Consider the following 12,236-nt stretch of genomic DNA (forward strand, 5'->3'; position numbering starts at 1 on the left):
AATCGAAAAACGGCCTGGTACGGTAGGTCTGGGCCACCCTGTATAAAGATAAAACATGAAAAATAAGGCAAAAAGGAAGAAGAAAAGTAGTACATATATGAAGGAAAAAAAATTAAAAAACTCAGCTCCACTATGCAGGTTCGAAAACTTGATGTTTGCTGACACTTCACCTATTCAGTGACTCTTAGGACATATGCAAAAGTAAAGAAACAATAAAAAAAGAAGAAAGAAAGAGATCAACATGTAAAAGAAAGGGGGAAAAAAGAAAATAAAAGGATGTAAAAAAAATAACACAAAAAATTAACTAGCTGAAGCAGTTTTATCTTATCTTGATGCTGTCTCCATTCATGCTGATCTCATGCTGCATTTTGATTGCTGCCATTAGTGACATTTGCTGGGTTTCCTTGGTTGGCATTGTCACCTGCTCCATTTTGATTGTTGCCATTAGTGACATTTGCTGATCCTGTTGCATTGTCACTGTCCATTTGATTGTTGCCATTAGTGACATTTGCTGGATTTCCTTGGTTGGCATTGTCACCTGCTCCATTTTGATTGTTGCCATTAGTGACATTTGCTGGATTTCCTTGGTTGGCATTGTAAGTACCTATGTTACCTGTGTAGGTATTTGTGACCAATGCCCACTTTTGGAATGCTGTTGTCTTGGTGTTTCACTCCATGGTACCCACTGCTGACTAGTATAAAGGATTTTTTCCTAATTATCAAGAGAGATGTCGGAGAAAAAAGAGGATGGACTAGATAGTTGACAAGCTTCTATGTAATTTGTATTGCTGAGTTCAAAATTGACCTTAGTTTTTTGCGTTGACCCATTATCTTCCCACAAAATGGGGTTTCTAAAAAAAAATGGAGTTTTTTGTGGGGAAATTCAATTTTGATTCAATTTTTTTGGGAAAACGGTGCATAATATTTAAAATCAAGGCCATTTTCGGATTCAGTAGCTAAAGTTACTTCAAATCAGACTTTAATGGCACCCATCTTTCATTGTAATATTTATTTAAAAAATAAAATAGGAGCGAAAATTTTGAGTTACAGCTAAAAAAAAATCTAGTCATATGCTATTAATATTTGATAGCTTGGCCTTGGCTGTAGATGACCTACTGCGGGCGCTTAAGCATGAACCTAACTTTTATTTTCAAGGGATCCATTTCTCATCCAATATGTCCACGTTGTGGCTCACTACACCTCTCAACACTGTTACAGTCAGTGGCGCGACGTGCTTTATGATTATCGATTGACCTCCCATATAAATGTATGGAAAAATATCGATAGACAGGGTGTTTACACCTCAATAATCGATTCTTTACCATGGCTTTAAATGGAGAAATATCGATAATCGATTAATCACGCCTCGCCACCGATTGCGGTGTGGTGAAGAATGGGGAAAAGATATGGAATCGGAGGGAAGCCTAGAAGGCATACAGCTGTTACGGACTGGCCTGACCGTGGAGACAACGATGAAAGTAGGGGAAAGAGGAAAAGAGCAAGAAAATAAACGTGGGATTCCCAATCGCTGATAACTGATAAGTCGTGAATGTAGAGTCGGTGCGAGAGCTATTATTCTGTGGCCACTATAGCGGTGCACTAAAGTGTATGGCGGGTTACGGAAAACTATTTTTCGCAGGAATAACGATCCCGCTTGTACTCTTTCATGCGTACGTGCTGGTAAAGTCGGATTTTACGATTTTTGGGACGTAGTCAGACACGAAAATTTCTGAATTCCATCACTCCGTTGCTTTTGAAAGTTTACTGAACCACAACAAAAAACCCAAATAAGCCAAAGTGCGTGTAGTTACGATGTCAGTGCCACGGGCGGGCTGTGCTGTGTTGCCAATTGTTGGAGGATAGGTGACTTGCCCGGATTTGTCTAGGTTCTATTCGGGTCCTTTACAGATACTTTGTATGAGGGAGATCGAACTGACACTTACAAGTTCAAGGTTGTGACTTATAGTTATCCTTGAGTAAGGGACTACTTGCATTGTAATTCCAGTATTCAAGCAGGCGCATTGCCAGAATCTGAATGCAGTTCCCTAGAATTTTGCTTCCCCACCAGCGCCCTTATAATTGAAAACATAGGCGCAGCAAATTTATTTCGAAATTCCCATGCTTGTACTCATATCGCAACACATGAAAATATGCACTACCTCTTCTTGCAACGCCAATCTAGAATTGTGACAACCACTAGGAAACTCACAACCGACACAAAAGCTAGGCTTTCTTTGGGGACTTCAAACACAGCCTTGAGAAACAACATTAGAAGATTACGTGTGTAAAGGTGAGAAGTTAATTTTTTTATTTCAGGACAAACCGTAAATTATACCAATGGTAATGCTAATAATTCATAATAATAAAAGGATGAAACGCACCTTCAATCATAATACTTTGCTGGAAGCTAGACGAAAACAAATCCACATGCCTTTCGTTACGAATTTCATCAATACTTCTAGTTCTTCTTCTTTCCACGTTCTGCTTCATTTCCAAAGTTCCCTTTGAAAATTAATGTAAACACTGGCAACACTGGAATAACACCAATGCAACCGTTGACATCCATCTCGAATATATATATTTTTTTGCACCTGAGAGAATTTATTGAGTCGGTCGAGAATATATATGCAACAGCACCTATAAGCGAATCCAGATATACTCACACTGCAGTAAATATTCTCAGCAGGAAAAAAAATATATTCTCGAGAAAATTAAATATTCTCGCGAAAATTAAATATATACTCACGAAAATAATATATTCTCGCAATCTGCTCATATTCAGGATTTTAACTTGAACCCCTTACGCCTACGGCCCGCCTTATTTACGGACGTTCTTCTATTCATCTTGAGTTTAATAGCGCTCATTTGTTCCGCTCCCTACCCGTACTCCAAGTTCCTATCATCCGACTGCAAGTTCCGTTTCATCAGGATGTCCCGTAAAAATAACAATCGAAAAGTCGATGATATAAGTGTCGATTTAAAGTTCGGAGAGGGAGAAGGGATCGATGTTTGTGGTTGACAACCCTAACGTCTTTTAAACACGTACGTTTTTCAAACGCGTACGTTTTTAGAACGCGGACGTTCTCTAAACGCGGACGTTTTCTGATCGCGCACGTTTTTAGAACGCGGATGTTTTCCAAACGCGGACGTTTTCTAAACGCGAACGTTTTTTAAACTGTAACAGTAAATTTCCAAAAAAAAAAAAATAAAAATAAAAATTTTTGATTCAACAAACCGAACATTGCATTATCCAATTCCAATTGCTCATCCCAAAACACAAGGTTTGATCTGATACGCATCTCAAAGCGCACACCACCGCCACGCCACTAAAAATTGAAATTCCCGCATCAGATTCTACTCTCCAGTCTCCGATACCAGGCCCATACTGTAAGATACGGTCTTTCGAAGCCGAAAATTTTACAAGTCCGAAATCTCGAAAACAAAAAGTCGCATCAAAATTCGGTCCGTACAGTTTTCCGATCTTCGATAATGGAAAAGAATCGCATCGGTCCGCGGCGGATCGGAGGAGGGTAATTTTCCGAAAAATTTTCAATTTCCCGAATCAGACACTACTCTCCAGTCTCCGATACCAGGCCCATACTGGAGGATATGGTCTATTGAGCCCGAAAATTTTACAAGTCCGAAAATCCGAATATTTTGCACAATCTGGCAACATTGTATCTAAGAATTAACTAATTTCTTGCCCCATCTGGCAACACTGTAAAATTCGATGTCGCAAAATTTCACAAATAATTAAATTATTTATTTACGTGCACCGTCCGGCAACGCTGTTGGATACCCGCCATCTTGAAGAATACAACATTGCATAACTCACAGATTGAAGGGGCTAGATTACACGATTGCATAACCCGCATATTGAAGGGGCTACATATAATACTTTTTTTACAGTGTTGCCATATTGAACAATAATCACCATACAACACTGCAATTTAATTCATATTTTTCTGCACAATTTGGAAAAAACTTTTGTTCTAAGTTGCCCTATTCATACTGCTAACGAAGGGTTTTATGCAAAATAAGAAATATGTGACTCTAAAATAAACTAACATTTTTATTTACAAACTGAGATAGGTATCTAAACTGAAACTAAATGCCGTGGTGTCTAAAAAGACGGTCCCTTGAAAGTGTAACATCCTAAAAATAACTCCAGTGCGACATTGACCTCTGGTACAGGGGTTAAATCCTTAGTCATCAATGGATAGGGCTGTGAGATGGCGTAGCTCAGGGGGGGTAGAGCGTCGCAAGTGCTAGTGCAGACGCAAGGCGTCGCAAGAGCAGATGCAGACACGCGTCGCGACTACTGTGCAGACGATGGCGTCGCTAGAGCAATGCAGACGCAGGGCGTCGCAAGTGCAAAGCTGACACTCGTCGCAACGGCAGTGCAGACACAAACGGGATAGATGGGAAGAATCGAAGACCAAAGAAGAACCAAACTGGTTGATGAGATATGATGTCTATTACTGACCGCTACAAAGGGCACACATACAGGTTTGACTCTGGGTTGATGGGATGAGGAGCGGACTAGTGCCGCTCGAACGCCAGTCTCTCCAAGAATAATCCCAGGGCCCAGCTCCGAGGAGCTCCCTAGGTCTCCGGCTCTGGCTACCCCCTCCACTTGACTCGGAACCGGTCAAGCCTCGCCCTGCGCATGCGCAAAAGGGATGCTACCCCTCTGCCCTCTCGCTGGGGGTGCTTCACCGCTGCCCAGTCCCGTGACGTATGGGTTTTGTCAGCGCCCTCGACTTGGGTGCCAGGTCCCTGGGCCACTCTCACAGGGCAATTTACTGAATACAGCGTTGTGAATATCCTCTGAGAGAAAATAGTAACCAATTCCAATGTATTCTGCAAAGTTCTTAGGATTCATTTTTTTCCCGTCTAAGATACCTTTGACTTTACGTACTTCAAACTCCTCAGATCTATTTTTAAGTATCCATAACCATTTCAATTCGCGACAGTAAATTTCTTCTGTATAAGCAACTGACGGAATTTTTTTTATGGGGAACTTCGCGCTGTACTCCTCGAATTGTTTATTGATTTCAGTCAAGCGAGTTTCTTCTGGGTCACTTTTTAATATTGTTTTCGCTTCTTTCTTCAATTGAGAACATGAGAGAGGGCAAAACTTTCCTTCAAAATATTCCAGAGCGCTTCTGAATTTGTATATTGATAATTGTGCCGTCAGGGAGTCCTGTGAACACATGTAAGAAAATGAGGGAATTAGATAAATTGCAATCCTTCCTGAAAAAGTCTACTAAAAGAAAGAAAAGAAAAGAAAGGTTAAGTAAATACACATCTCCCTTCCGTAAAGCGTAAATAACCAGTCAAGATCTGGCAACACTGTATATAACGGTCGCTGCGGGTAGGGCCAAAAGGGCACTCTACTCCCAACTACCACTCTTCTTTGGGGCGATCTTTTGCCTCCACCACCGTGGATAGATGGATGAGCTCCACGGGACTCGTATTAGTGGATATGGGGGTGTCTTACCACCTACAAAGGTCGACGACTCAGGATAGATGAAAGGACTAAGATACGATGGATGGACTACTAAAATGGATGATTTTATTTGACGAACGACAGACTCAACAGACTCTACAACTCTACAACTCTACAACTCTACGACTCTAACTGAACAAAAGGGGGGGGGGGGTTTCTCGACAAGGCGAGGGTCGCACTGGGTTTTGGGCTCGACGCAGTGAGGAGCAGCTTGGGTGACACCTCGGAGACTACTGAACTTTGAAGGTGGAATCGCGGTCGAGCTTACCATGGGACCCTCCTGAAAGTCCTTAGCTGTTGTTTCTCGTTTCCGGCACTGTATGTTTACGGATTTCCACGTTCAGCGGAAAACCATGTTATCGCGCCGGACCTCTGACAAAACGGTAGAAGGGGGATAAAAAAAAGGGGGAAAAACGGGAAAAGGGGGATGGCAACTTTTGGCGGTGGCGACGGCCGCGGCGCGGGTGCCGTGCGCCGGTGGCATGGCGGTCCCCGTGGTCCGCTCGCCCGCGAGGTGTTGGGGGCTCTATTTACTCTCTTACTTCACTTTCGCCCTGTCGAGAACCCTCCCTCCGTTGTCTGCTCGAAGTTCTCTGCTTATTCTAAAAGGGGTCATTGAAGAGGGGGGGGGGGGGGGTTTACATTGATTGGGCGGTTGATTTTTGCAAAAAAAAATTAAGTTTTGCTGCTCGTGATCGGATTTCCTCGTCCGTGTGCGGAGGTTGCTCTCGGCGCTTGTGGTCCTCCTTGGGGTTGCAGTCAGCTTGGGCGTAGGTCTTCTTGGTGATGTCGTCAATTGGAGATCCCAGGGCTGGGGTGGCGCCGCTTCCTCTGTGGGTGTGGCTGTCGGTTTGTCAAACCCAGGCTGGGCGTGCGGACGTGTGCTTGCCCGTAGTGGATGCCGTGTTGCATGCCGTCAACGGGTGGTCAGCGATCGGTGCTGCGCAGGTTGGAGAGGGTGGCGCAACAAGCGCGATCGGCGTTGGATGACGTCGTTGGGCGGCGTCGTTGGCCGGCGGTGTGAACTGGGCTCTGTAGACTGTGAGATGCGTGAGACGTGGACATCTCGCGGGATAAGTCGTGCCAGGACAGTGTCGGTTATGGGGCCGGACCTGTGAGCTGTGTTGCCGCTTGGCCAGGTTGTCGTCGGCGGCCTGCGAGGAGTTATGGCGCCTGTGTGCCCGTCGTGGCTGGGATAGGGATACGGTGTTTCTGACTGCATGTCCCGCTGGAGGTTTCACTTGCGCTTGGAGCTGCCCTGGTTCACGGATTTGGTTGTCCTCTCGAATTATCATTGTGCATGTAACATAAGAAAGAAGCTTGTTAAGTCGTGCTTTCTACCATTTAATGGGGGGGTTCGATTCAAAAATCTTTTTTTTTTTTTTTTTTACAAGAATTTACACATTTTAATTGCTGGAATTCATATGAATTCGCATAAGCAGCGTAAGCAATGAATTGCAATTGAACTGCTCAGAACTCGGGGACTACTACTACAATTTCCGAACTAGCCACGAAGGCTAGCCGGAACGAGCCTTCGTGGCTCGTCCGGAAAGATGACTTCAAAGGAGGACAAACACTTTTAGGATGAAAAGGAAATGGCCCGGCGGCCACCCCGCACACTCCACACTCGACACTAAGACATTTGAACGAAAAACGGAAAAGAAGGCAATTCACCCCTTCTAGGGGTGAACCCAAAAACAAGAAACTTACATCTTTGAAACAAGAAGGAAATGCGACCCGCTCGCGATCACGATCTCGACAACGATACCTACTCTCTCTCTCGACTCACTAGGTTCGCTGTTGTTCCCACCGCTCTCTCGACTCTGACTCTGGCGGGAACTTTAAACTCTGGGTGACTGGCTGCTACAACAACCCCCCCACTGTTCCTGTCGCCAAGAACTTGGGGTCAGGAACAGTGGGTCCCCAATAAAAAATGAGCGTAAAAAAAAATGCTATTTAGAGTGTGCGAAATGACCACCGTTTTTTTTGTGGCCTTTATTCAAGAGGTTAAAAATCTAGAAATTTCATTAAGTAAGTACAAATTTTAGAAAATTTAAAAAGTACAAAATTTGGACAATTTAATAATACAAAATTTAAAAAATTCAATAAGTAAAAAATTTGGAAAATTTAATAAATGCAAAATTTGGAAAATTTAAAAAATTCAAAAAATACAAAATTTGGAAGATTCAATAGGTAAAAAATTTAAAAAATTCAATAAATTCAAAAAATACAAAATTTGGACATCTGAAAAACTCTGAAACCAGCTGCTCCAAGAATGATTTCTCTGCGTAGGGGGGATTGAACAATCGTGGTACCCTACGGTTGGTACTGTTGGTAGCTCGTTGAGTTGATCGGGAAGTTGGGCCGGGAGGAAAACGTTCGTTTATGGGTCTCCTGCCTTAATTGATTTTTCGGTGGAATCGTTGCCATGCCAAGATGAGTTGGTAGAGATGGGAACGGAAACTTTTGAAGCAGCTGCATGATGCGCAACTCAGGAAACGGGATATATGGTCTGAACTTTCCGGCAGCTTCGCAGGGATGCTCCCAGGGTGGGTGCGAAGTCGAGCTATAGGCACTTCGTTATCGCTGTGGTGTGGTTTCTCGCTGAGGAGCCGGTGCCGTAAGCCGAGTATTCGTGAGACTTGCAGCTATCATGCTTGAAAGGTCCTCCGCCTGACCATTGTGCTGTGGTGAAGGGCGCTGTGGGGCTGAACGACGCGGTCTTCATGTAGACTTCGTCTTAAATGAGATCAGTTTCTTCCACCAGAACCTCCGCGATTGTGACTGCCAGCATGCAGGACATACATTTTCCATCGGGCTATTTTGGATGTCTTCTTAGTCGCCCTGGCGTTGCGAGGCGGGCGTTGAACGTCGAGAGTGGGGTTGGCGAAGGTGACGTAGGTTGAGCTTAGCCACGATCCTTAGCAGCGTTATGGAGTGCCGAACTCATTCCCTGCGCCAGAAGTTGCAGACCGTCCCTGTGTTCCTGATTGCTTGAAGCTTTGCCTTCCCTTGACTGCACCTCGTACTGGTTCTTGGTTCAGAGTCTGGTTAAAGGGTGGCCAGTAGGGCTCAATTTTTTTGGGGGGGTTTACACTTTACCTAATTAATTCTAAACATTTAATTCTAAACACTTCTAAACAACTTGATTCATCGGGATAAAACGGTAACTAAATTTCCGTAAACACTGGAACCCGATAAGGATACCGCTTTCTACTTTTATTTCTAAACATTATTTAGAAACTACTTTAGTGTGTGGCGCCCTGGAAAATATTCGATTATGTTTACAGTTAAATAAAAAACTACGGTGAATTTATCATGGATTCATCTAACTTAAATATTTACAATTAATTTTACACTTGTTGGTGTTTAACTTCCATTCAACATGACTTGTAAAGAAATCTCCAACATGTCACAATTTCTATGCGGTTTTCTCCAAATTATTTAATATTTTGTTGTTTTGTATTGATTTGAGGATATGAAGCAACGCATTTCGTAACACGGTATTACTAGTTTTATTGAAATAAGACATGGAGTTTTGGACTGAGGCTGTTTACATTCTCGAGGCCTAGATACGAACTGAACTGGTAAGAGCAACAACGGTGAAGCCACCGCGGGGAAAAATGCAAGTATGTGCGCCTTGCACTTTTCAGTGCATTGTTGCCGATTTACGGCTGAAATTACTTATATTACAACACCCCCCCATAATGAAGGCGTATAATCGTTTCGTAAAATTTTAAAATTATAACCAATCCCAGTCTCCTTACGAGAGACTCCCTACAGTCTCCTTACGAGAGACTCCCTAGCCTCGTCTTACAAAAATGTTTTTGTTAAGTTTAGTTATTTTTTCTTAATCTAGTTACATCAAAAAAAATTATTTTTGTTTTCTTGAATCTTAATGCAAATTTACAACAGAAGTTTAATTATTACTTTCTTTCAAACAAAATTATCAGGTTAGTATTTTGTTTAGGCAAAACATATGCTTCGCTGGTGTCAGTGGTTTTGTTAGCATATCTGCCACCATTTCCTCTGTTGGCAGATACTCTAACGATAAAACTTTTTCTTGGATTAAATCTCTCAGGAAATGATGTCTGACAGCAATGTGTTTCGTCCTACTATGGAATTTCGGATTTTTGTGGAGTTTAATTTCACTTTGATTGTCATTAATCAGTTTTAGATTGAATTTTTCGTTAAAAATTTCAGTGAAAAGATTTGTTAGAAACAACCCTTCCTTGCCACTTTCGGATACGGCGTAATATTCTGACTCTGTTGATGATAAAGCAACAGTTTTCTGTTTTCTCGCTTCCCATGAAACAGTATTATTGTTAATTTTATACACATATCCAGTATAAGATTTACCATCCTCAAGATTTCCTGCCCAATCGGCATCAATAAATCCTGTGAAAACAATTACATCTGAATTTTCTGATTTCTTGTAAAGCAACCCTTTCTCTTTTGTACCTTTGAGGTACCGCAATACACGCTTAGCTTGTTGCCACATTTCATTCGTTGGGTTCTTATTAAATTGGCTAAGGTAGCTAATTGCATACGAAATGTCAGGTCTTGTGCAGACCGATAGGTACATCAAGCTCCCAATTAGTTGCTGGTATGGAATATCAGTGTTTATTTCTCCCTTTTTATTTTTGTCTTCATTCTCATCCTCTTTACCCTTTTTTATAATTGGTGTTCCCACGGGTTTACAGTCTTCCATGTGAAAACGTCTCAATATCTGATTGATGTAAATTTCCTGGTCAAATTTAACCTCACCCTTTTTTTCATCTACGTGGACGTTCATCCCAAGTATTTGTTTTGGTTTCCCCAGATCTTTTATTTTAAATGCGTCCATTAACCCCTTTTTGACCTTATCTTTCATTGCATGATCTGAATAGAATAAGAAAAAATCGTCAACATAAATGGCAAGAATAAAAATGCCGTTTTTTGATCGCGAAAAATAGACGCAGGGTTCTAGCCGCGATTTTTGTAACCCAAGGGATGTGATAACTTCATTGGCTCTCTTGTTCCAGGCATGAGAGGCCTGTTTAAGGCCATATATCGCCTTTTTTAGTAAACACACTTTGTGTTTTTGACTTTTATCTTCAAAGCTTTCGGGTTGATACATATAAATCTCCTCTTCAATTTCTCCATTAAGAAAAGCTGTATCAACATCGAGATGTTCTAATTTTAAATTGAATTCCACCGCTAAGGCAAATAGCATTCTCAAAGTCGAATGTCTTACGACCGGGGAAAAAGTTTCATGATAATTTACCCCTTCTATTTGTGAGTATCCTTTAGCAACCAATCGACATTTATAGCGACTTATCTCACCATTCGGACCTCTTTTTATTTTAAACACCCATTTATTCCTGACTATTGGTTTATTAGAGGGAGGATCAACTAGAACCCAGGTCTTATTTTTAATTAATGATTGATACTCATCTGACATCGCCTTAGTCCACTCAGTTGCATTTTCCGAGTTCATTGCCTCATGCACTGTCACAGGTTCGGCGTCAGCAAAAACAGAGGCGTACTGCGCGTACAATGCTCGATTCTCCGGGTCTGGATATCTGCATACCGGGGCTCTGTCTCGGTCCGGGTATCGTTTTCCATCATGGTCAATTTCCAGCACCGTTTGGTTGGTTTCTTCATCACTTGGCTCCCATAAGCTAGCATTTGAATCGTCAGCAGTTGACTCTTCTGATTCTGTCGTATCTTCTTCACCTCCTTTATCTTGCGTCTTCTTTCTTCTGTCTTCTTCTTCTTCTTGGCTGTCTGCTTCCGGCCGTATGGCATTTGTTGGTTCATGGTCTAGCAAAATCCGCACTTCGTTGTCTGCGTTGTTGAGAAGTTTAATCGTTTCATTTTCTCGAAAAATGACGTCACGCGAGATGATCATTCGCGAATCAATTGGATCGAAAAGTCTATATCCATGTTCCGCGTATCCCACGAAAATATACTCTTTGCTTCGACTGTCTAGTTTTTTAAGATATGTAGTAGTTTTAGCAAAGACTCGCGAACCGAACACTCTGAGATTTTTTAAATCTGGTGTTTTGCCGTGCCAGATTTCGTATGGGGTTTTTTCGGAGCCGCTTTTTGGGGATCTGTTCACGAGATAGGCAGCTACACGGGCAGCTTCGCCCCACATTTCTTTATTCAATTTCGAATTGAAGAGCATAGCACGCACTTTTTCAACCAACGTGCGGTTAAGGCGTTCGCTTTCGCCATTAAGTGAGGGCGTATTTGCTGGTGTATAACCCAATTCGATTCCTTTAGTTTGGCACCAGTCTTTCATTTCAGTGGAGCTGTATTCCCCACCGTTGTCAAGTCGTAATTTACCGACTCGTAAGTTATGCTTCCGCTCCGCAAACGCTACATACGTTTTTATAGTATCGAAAACTTCGCTCTTATTCTTAAGCAAATACAGGCACGTAAAACCGCTAAAGTCGTCGCGAAAAGTCACAAAATATTCTTCGTCGTTGCTCCATGCTGGTGGGCTTATTTTTCCGCAGACGTCCGTGTGAATAATTTCAAGTAGGCGTGTTGCTGGTGTCCGCATCTTCCCGAATGAGGCGCGCGTTTGTTTGGCTTTAGGACAAACGTCACAAATTAATTTTAATTTATTAAACTGATTTTTAGAAAAATGCAAACCCTCCGACATTGTTGTTAGTTTTTTAATATTTTCGATGCTTAGGTGTCCTAGTCTCCGATGCCATAGCGTCAAATCTTC

Source organism: Bemisia tabaci, chromosome 9 (assembly GCF_918797505.1).
Source record: "Bemisia tabaci chromosome 9, PGI_BMITA_v3".
Classification (NCBI taxonomy): domain Eukaryota; kingdom Metazoa; phylum Arthropoda; class Insecta; order Hemiptera; family Aleyrodidae; genus Bemisia; species Bemisia tabaci.